This window comes from Meriones unguiculatus, chromosome 16 (assembly GCF_030254825.1).
Source record: "Meriones unguiculatus strain TT.TT164.6M chromosome 16, Bangor_MerUng_6.1, whole genome shotgun sequence".
In the NCBI taxonomy this organism is placed as follows: Eukaryota; Metazoa; Chordata; class Mammalia; order Rodentia; family Muridae; genus Meriones; species Meriones unguiculatus.
Window position 1 is genome coordinate 11152745 of NC_083363.1, and position 12734 is coordinate 11165478.

The 12734-nt window shown below is 45.6% G+C and overlaps 1 protein-coding gene across 2 annotated transcripts in view; it reads right to left on the bottom strand.

Annotated features, from left to right (window-relative positions):
* The window catches only part of Specc1l (sperm antigen with calponin homology and coiled-coil domains 1 like), a 99124-nt gene extending 88525 nt beyond the window's left edge, over positions 1-10599 (bottom strand). The window contains exon 1 of one of the 2 annotated variants that reach the window (XM_021646063.2): positions 10423-10599. The gene's annotated coding sequence lies outside the window, so the exon portion shown is untranslated. Of the gene's footprint in view, positions 1-10140; positions 10228-10422 lie in introns of those variants that run through there. The other variant, XM_060369364.1, reaches the window with a different exon arrangement.
* Positions 10600-12734: the final 2135 nt, after the last annotated feature.

The window sequence follows — 12734 nt, forward strand, 5'->3', positions numbered from 1 at the left end:
AGTCTCAAAGCACTATTCAGCTGCTTTTTCAAGAAATGAGAAAAGAAAAGGGGCCAGCAAGATGACACTTGCTGCAATGCCTAATGACCTGGGTTCAATCCTGGGGACACACATGGTGGAGGGAGCAAACTGACTTTTTCAAGTCACACATAGATGCTGTGTGTGTCACACACATTCTACATAAATAAATCAACTTAATTAAAAAATGTTAAAGAAAAACAACAAAACTCAAAGTAAGCAAACAAAAAAAGGCTACAATGTAACACTTAAGATCACTTCAAGTCAACAAAGAAAGGTTAACAACATAACACCTAAGATTCACTTCAAGTCAACAGGTTCAAAAGTTTAGATAAAACAGACAAATCCCTTGAAACACAGAATACAAAGGCTCATTAAAGAAGAGATGGCCTGGGGGAAGGGGAGTAGATAACCCGAAAAGCCAGTATTTGTGAGAGACACTGAATGCATGACTAAGTTCTCCCTACCCTGGAACAGGTGCTCTGTTTTGTAGAATGCTATTTTCCAGTTCTAGAGTGAAATGTAAAGACAGCTAGAATCAGAAGAGAACACCCCACTGACTGCGCATTGCAAGCACACACCTGGGCTATACAGGCAACAGGTGAGAACACTTCTCAAAACAGAAAGGAGGGAAAGGGATCTAACAGTAAGATAAGCACAGAAGAGGTCCTTTCATCCTGGAACCCAGAAAGGAGACTAGGAGACTAGGAGACTAGGTTGGGGGAGCAGGGCAGGTGCTCCTACCCGGAAAAGTACTATGAAGATACCCAGTGATCTGACTCTGCACCCCACCTTCTGGACAAACATGGTCTTCCAAAAGCACCGCCCCAAAGTCTCTGGTGGGGCTTCTCTCGTGAGTTCTATAGGCTGGGGACTCCACAGCATCCTCACCCCATAGTTCTGTACACAGTGTCATTATAGAAGGCTCTTTGTGGTGAAGACTCCATACAAATTCCTGCCTGCTCCCCACCCCCGTGTCTGCTACACCCTTTAAACCTAAAGGAGGCTGTGATGGCCTGGATGCCTGCACACCGTACTCATCATCTGCAATTAGCACCATTACACACCAAGGTTGACTGAGTCCACCGTTCAGTGGGGCCGCCTGAGTTGCACGTGGACCTGCTTGTGTCACAGCTGGGGCAAGTGGGGCACTGCACTGGAAGACACTGCATTGCAACTCAGGGGGCAGAGTCCAGAGGTAGCACACAGCAGCAAACTGGCCCACAGAGCCTCCCTGGCAAACACAGCCCTCAAAGACTGACTCAAAGTCTCCCAGATGTCTTCGGGGTCTTCTGTTTTCTTCACAAATACAACCTACTTTCTCTAATCTGTATTAATCTTTTCAGCAAATGTTCCTCCCTTAGTCACACCTTGTGTCTCCTCTATCGCTTTTATCTGTTTGGGTTTCTGCTGTCATCGTTTGATGTGAGGTTACGCTGTAGACCAAGGTAGTCTGAAACTCACTGCATAGCTCAGAAATGGCCTTGAACCCACAAGACTCTTCCTGCCATCGCACCTGTGAGCCACCACCCTGTGAGCCATCGCGCCTGGCTTTATTTTGGTTCTTTGAGAGATGGCATCACTTTGCAAACCAGGTTCCTCAACCCTGTGTGTGCTGGGACTCCAAACATGCGCCCCGAACATCCAGCTCCAGGCTTCTGTAAATGGCTAGTCTCAACGTTTTCCAAACCTTCTCATTCTCCTTCTCTCTGTCATTTCTCTTCTCTGTTTTAGTAGTGTAGGCAACCCCCAAAAAGGTCATCCTGCGCCTTGCCCACTCATCTGCCACCATTTTTTTTTTTTTTTTTTTTTGCATTTTGTTTGTTTGTTTGTTTTTCTCTGTGTAGCCTTGGCTGTCCTGGACTCAGTTTGTAGACCAGGCTGGCCTCAACTCACAGAGACCCACCTGCCTCTGCCTCCCTGTGTGCTGGGATTACAGGCATGTGTAACTGGGCCTGCTACCATTCTAAAATTCTGCATTCTACTAGTATCTTTGTGGCTGGGAACCACAGTGCCTTTGCTGGTTTCTAATACTGTATTTCTTAGCTCCACCTGAGACCTCATTAGAATGTCCTTTCCTGTGCCATTCTGATGACAACCACTTAACTAATCCCTAAACTACCTCCTGTAGCCTGTGATGGTCCATTCACAGGAATGTAGGTTTTTCTCTAGATTGCCCTCTGAATTCATCTGGCCTCCACTCAGTTCCCTAAACTGCATACACATTGTCTGGTACTTATAATAGAAACGGCCCAACTCCTTGTTATCAACTTTCTACAGCTAGTTTGTGCTGAGCCACTCTAACTAAAAACCTTAGCTTGAGTAAAATACGTCAACAGAACTTGTTTGGCACACAGACAGAAAAGTCGATTAGTCTAGCAGAGTGGCTGCATCTGTCCAGGTGTCTGTTGATCACACATGGCAGAAGGTGAAAGGCAGCGGAAGTGAAAGAGCAAGCACTTATCACATAGCCCCAAGCCCTTTACAACCGTCATTTAATCCGTTTGGGGGAGTGAATTCTTCACGACTCAAGCACTGCCTACACCTCCCTTCCTAACACTAGCATTGGGGATTGAGGTTCCAATCCATTCTTCTTGGGGAACACATTCAAACCATAACGTTCTCCAAGAAAACTACAAAGGATTTCCCAGTTCACTTCATCAAGTTAGCTTGCTGGCAAAGTCATTCCAAAAAAAGGGAAAAGATAACAGGGAAAAAAAGAAACCCTCCTGGCCCATCTCTTAAGGAAATGAACACATAAGCTCTAAACAATATTTCAGAAAACTGAGACTTGGGGGTATTATACCAGTGTTTGCCTACCATGTGTGAAGTAGGTGTGTGTGAGGCCCTGGGTCTGAGCCCTAGCAACACAAAAGAAAAAGGGGGGAAATCAGCAAATTAACCCAACACTATAAAACAAAGATTATACATCAAGAATGAATACCAGGGCCTTTATGAAGCATGCCTGTTGATGCCCACTCTATGCCTGTCCCTCCCTTGTAACTCTTTCCCTCAGCAAAGGAATGTTCAAGTCACTGCCATTCCTAAAAGCTCAGTTTCTTTCCTCTCCCTTCCTAAATGCCACCAACTGTCAGGACCTCATGTGGAACCCCTTCCTCTCTAAGAGTAGTACTCTTAACCACTGAGCCATCTCTCCAGACCAAAATTTTACTTATTTTAATTCCATTTTGCCTTTTCAAGACAGGGTTTCTCTGTATCCTTGGCTGTCCTGGACTCACTTTTAGACCAGACTTGCCTTGAACCCACAGTGATCCACCTGGGATTAAAGGCATGCACCATCACGCCCTGCTCAAATTTTACTTCTTTTAAGACCGTGTCTCAGGCTAGGCTGGCCTTAAACTCACTTTGCAGCTGAGGACTTTGAACTCCAGATCCTCCTCCTCTACCTCCTGAGTGCTGGCATTACGGGTGCATGCCACAATACCAAATTTGGTATTGCATTAATGTTAAGGCTCTTAATGTATACCTTTTGATACATTTTGATCCCCTACCATCTTTTTGCTTGTTTTACTTCTTCCCTACAGTTTTTTGTTTTTTTTTTTAAAACAGTGTGCTTTTATAACTGTATTTTCTGGAGAATAAGTGCAGCACAGACTCCATAAACTGTAAAAGCTTCATGAACATCAAAGTCACCTGTATCTGCTATAGATCAAAGCTTCCTCATCTCTCACAACCCACCTCAATTCCTTTTTTTAAATTTTTTTCTTCACAATTTATTCATTATATATTCCGATTGAAGCCCCCTCCGCACCCCAGTCCCACCACCCTTCCTCCCTCTTTCTCTCATCCCCTTCCCCTAGTCCACTGAAAGGGGGAGTTCTCCACAATTGCCATCTGCCCATAGCTTGTTAAATCTCATCAGGACTGACAGGATCTTCTTCCTCTGTGGCCTGGCAAGGCTGCATCATCACCAGTGAGTAATAAAAGAGCAGTCAACTGACTTCATGTCAGAGGCAGCCCTGCTCCCCTCACTCAGAGATCCACATGGAGACTGAGCTGCCAATCGGCCACATCTGAACAGGGGGTCTAGGTCCTCTCCATGCACGGTCCTCGGTTGGTGCATCACTCTCTGCAGGACCCCCTGGGCTCAGATCCTTTAGCTTTGTTGGTCTCCTTGTGGGGCTCCTGTCACCTCATGTCCCTCTATCCCCACTCCTCTCTTCCTCCATAAGACTCCCTGTGCTCTGCCCAAAGTTTGGCCCAGAGTCTCAGCATCTGCTTCGATCCCGTTGGGTGGAGCCTTTCAGAGGACACTCTATAGTAGGCTCCCATCCTGTTTCCTCTCTTCCGCCGTTTCTGGGTTCTATCCTGTTTGTCATTCTAAATGAGATTTAAGCATCCTCCCTAGGGTCCTCTTTAGTGTTTAGCTTCTTTAGGTCTGTAGATGGCTGTCCTATATTATACAGCTAATACCCGCTTATTAGTGAGTGTATACCAATCCTATCTTTCTGTTTCTAGGTTGCCTCTCTCAGGATGATCTCTTCTAGTTCCATACATTTGCCTACAAATATCAAGATTTCTTTGTTTTTAATAGCTGAGTAGTATTCCATTGTGTATATGTACCACAATTTCTGTATCCATTCCTTCATTGTGGGGTCTAGGTTGCTTCCAGATTCTGGCTATTATAAATAAGCTGCTACAAACATAGTTGAGCAAATGTCCTTATTGAAGGTGGGGAATCTTTTGGGTATATGCCAAGAAATGGGACCTCGTGAAACTAAAAAGCTTCTGTAAAGCAAAGGACACGGTCAACAGAACAAAACAACAGCCTACAGACTGGGAAAAGATCTTCATCAACCCTACATTGATAGAGAGCTAATATTCAGAATATATAAAGAACTCAAGAAATTAGATACCAACAAACCAAATAATCCAAAAAAATGGATTAATTTAAAAAATGGGGTGCAGAGCTAAACAGAGAATTCCCAACAGAAGAATACTGCATGGCAGAGAAACACTTAAAGAAATGCTCAACATCCTTAGTCATCAAGGAAATGCAAATCAAAACAACTCTGAGGTTTCACCTTGTACCCATCAGAATGGCTAAGATCAAAAACTCAAGTGCCAGCACATGCTGGTGAGGTTGTGGAGAAAGGGGAACCCTCCTCCATTGCTGGTGGGAATGTAAACTTGTACAACCACTCTGGAAATCAATCTGGCATTTTTTCAGAAATTTGGGAATAGTGCTACCTCAAGATCCAGCTATACCCCCTTCAATTCATAAAGCCTTATTTACTTATTCTTATGATGTTGAGGACTGAACTCAGAACCCTGCACACTCTAGGCAAGCACTCGGCCACTAAACTACATCCCCAAGCTCAAGTTTTCTTAAAAACCATACTTTATAAAGCAATACACATTAAATGACACTGTAATAGAATGATTTGATAGTTTTAAACAAAAGAAAAAACTGAAAATTTTCCAGTTACAGTATCCCTCCCTCCAGAGCATAAAAAAAAAAAGTTAATTATTTTTTTCTAAGTGGGTCAATGAGTACCCTGAACTAATCATGTCCTGTGGTGTTAATCAATGGGGCTAAAAGAAAACAATGTTCACAATCGCTGCCTCAAAAAAATAACACATTAGATAGATTCTTCTTGGAATGATATTATTGTTATTTCAATATACAGATGGCTGAATCCACATCTCCACCTATACATATACACACACAAACACACACACACACACACACACACACCTATGACAGAGTTGAAACTCAAAAAAATTAGTTTGCTGTCCTCTGTCCTCTGTTTGCCCATCACCCAACAGTATCCCTTCTTAACATATGGATTTACTCCACACTTACACCTTTTATACACACATACATGGACACATTGTCTGCTAGGCTTGCATACGAGGAGGAACATGTGTTTTGATCTGTCGGAGTTGCCTCATTTATTAAGCTTTCCAGGTTCATCCACCTACCTGCAGATTTCATGATCTCATTTTTATTTACAGCAGACTATTCCATTGTATGTATGTACTGTATTTTCATTATCCAATCATCAGTAGAAGGAAATTTAGGCTGTTTCCATTTTCTTGCTATTGTGAATAGAGCAGCAATCAACACACACGGATGTGCAAATGTCTCTCTGATAGAATATCTTTAGGTAAATGCCCAGGAGTAACACTGAGGAATCACCAAACTGCCTACCTACTATAAGGCTATATATTAATTACACTCCCAGGGTTGAGTAAGAGTTCCTCTTCCTCATATCCACACCAAAATGTGCTACCAGATTTCTCAATAGTCAGTCACTAGGATGAGACAGTCTCTCAATACAGTTTCAAGTTGTACTTCCTTGATTACTAGGGATACTGAACACTAAGCTATATCGCAAGACCAATTTGATCATCATGTTGTATCAGATCAAACAACTGAGGCAGGCAAACAAACAAAAACCTTCTGAGCTAATGGGAGGTTTTTGTTTTTGAACTCTGCTGCTAGTCTATTCAGCACTAACAATTCCAACCAAAAGGAATGTCCTTCAGATTCTTCTTGTTGGCACATGCACACAATTCTAGGGACCTTGTTAATCTCTACCAGTGGGCACTCTGTGCACATGACACAATAAACAGGTGTGTACACACACGCGCACATAAATTGGAGAAAAGACTCCTGACACTTTACATCATGTAAGAAATGCACATACTGAGCTTTGCGTACGTGTACAGTGTGTGCATGTGTGTGCATTCTTGAGGGCAGATGTCACATGCCGCACAGCACACTCAGAGGCCAGAACACCTGGTGCCAGTCCCCACCTTCCATCTTGAGACAGGGTCTCCTGTTGGCTGCAGCACACAGCAGCTGGCTGGCCAGCCAGCTTCCAGGCATCCTCCACTGCAGCGCAGCAACTGCAGGCACGGCTACCACGGGAACTTCCTGTGAATTCTGGGGAGCCAAACTCTACCTCATGTTCATGCATTTTAAGGATAAGTAAAACAGGAAAAATGCTTAATATCAAATGTAACGGCTTTTTACGTTACTTGTGGTAAATCACCACAAAGTCATATACACAGATTCCTTCATTCAATTCCCGGTACTACATAAACCTGGACACGGTGCCACACTTATAATTCCAGCCAGCATTTGGCAGTTGGAAGCAGAAGAATCAAAAGTTTGAGGTCATCATTGCCTACACAGTGGGTTCAAGGACACCCTCAATTACAGAAGATCCTGTCTCAAAAACAAGCAAACAAACAAATAAAAACCAAACAAAATGAATTTAAATTTTGTTTTGTTTTGTTTGTGTGTCTCCCTATCTAGTCTTGGCTCTCCTGGAACCCCACCTGTCTTGGCCTTCCTAGTGTTGGGATCAAAGGTGTGTGCCGCCAAGCCAGACAGGCCACCACACCAGGCAGCTGTACTTGAATCTTCTTAAAAGCAACAGCCCAGAAATTTTTATTAGCCAAACAAGACTTTAGGTTCTTTCTTTTTTTAGATTTATTTTATTATTATTTATACAACATTCTGCCTGCATGTGTGCACAGTGCTCAGAGTGGCCTCAAACTACTAGACTGAAGAAATCATTCTCAGCCTCCACTACAACTGAAACCACAAGCTTGTAAAACCATGTCCAACTAGATGCTGAACTTTAAAACTTTTTAAGATTTATGTATGTGTACTACACGAATGCTTGGTGCCCATGGAAGGGGCTGGGTCCCCTGTATCTGCAGCTACAGTCAATTTTAAGACATGACATGTGGGCACTGGAAATCAAACCCAGCTCCTTCGTAAGAGCAACAAATGCTCTTGGCTGCTGAGACAACTCTCCAGCTTCTAACTGCTTAATTTATCATGAAGAAACGAGGGTGGTTTTTGTTTTTTAGAAATGAAGGTCCTTTAAATTGAATAAATTCAGTGTCATTAAAACTCCTAACACTGCCCTTGTTTTTCTTAGGACATAAAGGCCTACACAATACGCTTTCACCTCAGATTCATTCATCTCAGACATACTACACAACCTGGCTCATCACCCGAATTTTTGAGAAGGAAACTACAGCATCATCACTGGCTGAAAACTGTACCAGGATTCTTTAATACTAAAATTGCTCCTGACACTCCTTTGTATACATGCACACAGAATGGAAAAATGAAGATCCTGAAAGGAAAGTTTACTTGTCCAAATCCATAAGCCAAAAAGAAAAAAAAAAAAATCGCCCAAATCTCTAGACACTGTCACCACTCCTCTATCAAGGATTATGTTTGTATAATACTTTATGCAAGTCAGTCATGTAATTTAAATATGCATATGGTTACTTAGCAAATCTTGTAAGTTAAGAAAGCCCAACCCTGATAGGAATTTTGACCCTTTGCGATACCTAAGTCATCTGATCAAATGAGCAAAGTCAAGTCAGTTAGAAGGCGAACCTCTGCTTCAGAAGTCACAAGTTGTCGAGAACTCAAATGTAGGTATACACCCTGAGCAAATTTCACCTTAACCATAATTACACTCCACTCAGCATCTGACAGTAATGTTTTGACTGATACCAAGAGACACCTTCAGACAGCTTTCCAATGGTACAACAATCACTTTCTTACTGAAAATGTCCAGGAAATCTCTACATCCCCGGGATACAGACAAGCATACAAACCATTCTCAAGCTATCTAAAATTTTAATTGCTGAGGGTTAGAACACAATTTGCTGTACACTAGATCCAAAGGGAAAACAAACATTTTTAGTGGGGGAAACGGGGACGGCAGCATCAGCTCTTTCTCAATAGGAAAACATGGTGACGAGACCAACATTCTTTTTTTTTCTCCATATCCCCTTGTCTATTGGTTTGAATATTCTGCAACATACGTGTATTACTTTTATATTTTTTAATTAAGGAAAAAAACTACAATTGCCCCAGTTGCACAGGATATTGGAGGCTCTCTGAAGATAACTAAAATCTGGGGACACTCAAGTCCCTGACAGAAATGGTGAAGCTGGGCTAGTGGGGTGGTGCAGGCCTGTAATTAATTCCAACTACTCCAGAGGCTGAAGCAAGATTGAAAGTTCCGGGCCTGTGTGGCAACAAAGTGAGGGACATAGCTAATTCGGGATTCTCAGCCTGACTTCCATCTCTAAATGGAAGGTTAAGAGGCTAACGGGGCCGGGGGTGGATATAGCTTAGCTCTAAGACATTCATTTAGCCATATTCCATGCCCTGAATCCCAAAAAACGAGAGAGTGAAGTTACTCAGAAGCAATGTAATCCTCAAGTTACTTCAATCATCAATAGCGTATATTATCCCAGTACAAAGAAAGGACAAGAAAAAAAAAAAAAAGTCTGTACCGAATTCAACCCAGACATTGTTTTTCAAACTTTTTCCATTCCTGATGTATTGAAAGAGGACCAATGAAAGAGCAGTGCCTTCAGTGACTATCCCACAACGCAGGTCCTCACCGCAAACCTTTAGAAAGAACAGCTTCTGCCTACAATCCTCAGCTGATCTCACCCGGAGATTTACCCTCCCGAGCGACAGCAAGCCTCGGTGGGCTCCGTGACTTGGTTTTGTTTTTGTTTATCTCACTCTCAGCAGCCCAACCCTGCCTCCGCCTCCCGAGGCCCGGGATTCCAGGTGTGGGCCAAAGCTTACGATTCTCTTTCACGACCAAGTCAGTTTTTTTCCCTTTACTCGAGTGGTCGTGCCCCCCTCCCCTCGGCAGTTTAGAAGAGGCCCTTCAAGGGAATGAGCAAATCAGGCTTGCCCGCATTTGGACGGTCGCGGAAATTTTCGTTTGTGGTCTGTACGTGGCTAAGCCCACCCAGAAATGGCACGCGTACGCACACAGCGCGCACACACACACCCCTACGGATGTCTCAAATGCAGCCACTGCTGGAAACGCAGCATTTCTTCCAACAGCACACTGTACTATCCACATCACACCTGATACAACGAGCCACGTCTCAAGAATAAAGAACGCAAGCAGCGCCAAACAGCCAGGTCCTGACACAGGACCTAGCCTTCAGGGGTCTCTCTGCTCCCCGCCCCTGCTCCCCACCCTCAAACCACCGGTCGGGGAGGCAACCTGCCCCAGCCCAGGGCTAGGGGCCACGGGGAATGCCCCGTCCCTCCCGACACCACAGGGAATCCAATCCCGAGGGTCGCACCCGGCCTCTCCACCGGGGTGAGAACCCCAGCTAGCCGGCCAGCCCACCAGCCGAGCCAGAGGGTTCCGGGGGGGCTCGGTGGACCAGGCTGCGAGGTCCTCCCGGGAAGGAGACGGCGCAGGCGCGGGAGAGCTGGGGGGTGGGGGGGCAGAGAGAGGGGGGACAGCGCAGGCGCGGGGCCGCCAGGGTCCGCGGGGCCGCCCGGGCCTGGCCGCGCGGGCGGCGCTGGGGAGACGGGCGTCCCCGCGGCGCCAGCGGAGAGGACCCTGCCCCGGCTCTTACCGCGCGGCACCGCCTCGCTCACTCGCTGGCTCCGGGCTGGGGCCGGGCGGCGAGCTGGCCCGGCGGAGCGGCCCGGGTCCGTTGAGTCCGGCCTCGGGGCAGCAGCCAACCCACGGCGCCGCTCCCTCGGCCCGCCCTGTCTCCCTTGCGGCTCCCGCCCCTTACCCAGCCCTGGCTGGCCGAGCCCCGCCCCCGCTGCTCCCCGCGCACGCGCAGTGTCCGTCGCCTCCCCGGCCCCCCTCTGCGCAGGCGCCGGCTGGCACGCCTCCTCTCTCGGCGCCGGGGTCCAGGCTGCGCGTGCGCTGTGCTAGTCCGCGGTGCCACTTTGGTGGCTGCGGGCTTTGTGCTGCGAAGGTGGTCGTTAGGGAGCAGGGCTCCTGCATGATCCACGCAGAAGCCCCCAGGTCCAGGTTTTCCCTCGAAGGCAAACAGGTCTGGTTGGAGTGCATGTTTTACAGCGTGCTAAGTGCTGTGCTCTTGCTGAGCCCGACAGTTGAGGACTACGCACGTGCCTGGCACCCTGGGTGCTCCCAGCAGGGAACGCGACTGCTGGCGTTATAAAGTGAAGGAGTTCTGTGCGTTCGAGTGATTCCCCTGTGGTTCTTATATTAATTTTTAATTTGTCTTAGTTGATGTTCCTATTGCGCTAAAGCGCCACGACCAAAAGCAACTTGGGGAGGAAAGGCTCCCCAACTTGGCTTACCACCCTTTAGTCAGGGCAGGAACTCAGAGGAACCTGGAGGCAGGTATTGAAGCGGAGAAGCCGTTAAGGGACACTGGTTATTGGCTTGCTCCCCATGCCTTGCTCAGCCTGCTTATTTCATCCAGGACCACCCCCCCCAACCACGGCCCCCCGTGAGGCTGGCCCCGCCCACATACATCAATCATTAATCAAGAAAATCCCCTGCAGATTTGCCTACAGGCAATCTAATGAAGACATTTTCTCAACTGGAGTTCCTCCTCCCAGATAAAACTAACAGGTCAAACTGACAAAACCTAGCCAAACATTATTCTTTGATTTTTTTTTTTTTTTTTTTTTTTTTTTTTTAAGAATTTATCTGTTCTCCGGGCATAGTGGTGCATACCTTTGATCAAGAGGCAGAGGTGGGTGATCTCTGCGAGTTCCATGACAGCCTGGTCTATGTAGCCAGTTCCAGGCCAGCCAGAGCTACCTCGTGAGACCCTGTCAAATCAATCGATCAATCGATCAATCAATCAATATCTCTGAAATGAATTTCTAATAAAATTTGCATGCTTCAAATTTCTGAAAGCACCATTTCAACCTAATCAGTACCTTGCAATTATCTTCCACTTCTCAATATCAGCATCCTTTGAGAGAATTTATGAACAGGAGCAAATATTTAAGGTGTATACTCCTCTGCTACATTTATACACAAGTGTCATCATATTCTACTTCCTGATCTTTAACTTTTCCTTCTAAACCAGCATAGCCATACTGCATTAGTGCATTGAGCTGAGAAGCCTGGCTTTGACCCTCGGCAGCACTGTGTAACACAATCTTTGCTTTCTAGTTTTCTCACTACAAAATAGGTGCTGTTATAAATTATTGTGAGAATCCCAGTGGGATTAGCACATAAACAGGCCTTACCACATTACCCAGCATCCTGGATCTCCATCTGCTTAGTAAGTATAGGTGATGTTTTTTTTGTTTGGTTGGGTTTTTTTAATATAAATATAAATATTTTATTTTTTCATGTGCATTGGTGTTTTGCCTGTGTATGTCCATGTGAGGGTGTCAGATCCCCTGGAACTAGGGTTACAAACAGTTATGAGCTGCCATGTGGGTGCTGGGAATTGAACCCTAATCAATGTTCTTAACCACTGAACCATTTTATCAGCCCTGTTTTTGTTTTTTTTGTTTTTCTGGGTTTTTTGTTTTTTTTTTTTAGGTTACACAGGGTTTCTCTGTGTAACCTTGGCTGACCTGGAACACACTCTGTAGACCAGGCTGGCCTAGAACTCAGAGATCCTCCTGCCTCTGCCTCCCGAGGGCTGAGAGCAAAGGTGTGCGCCACCATAGACCCGACTTATACATGGGTGTTAATGCTACATCTGTTTAGGTATTTGTAACTCCAAAACAACTCAACAAAAGCTACATCTTTTTGATCCAAATACCATCCTTGCAGAAATTTTTTTGAGGCGGAAGTTAATGTTCACAAAGAGTACATCACAGCGGGATGTCGGTGGCTCACCCAGCACGGGGGGTGGGGGGAGCAGCGGTTCTCTGAGTTCACAGCCAACCTGCTCTACAGAGGGAATTCCAGAACAGCCTGTGCTGTGCAGAGAAACCC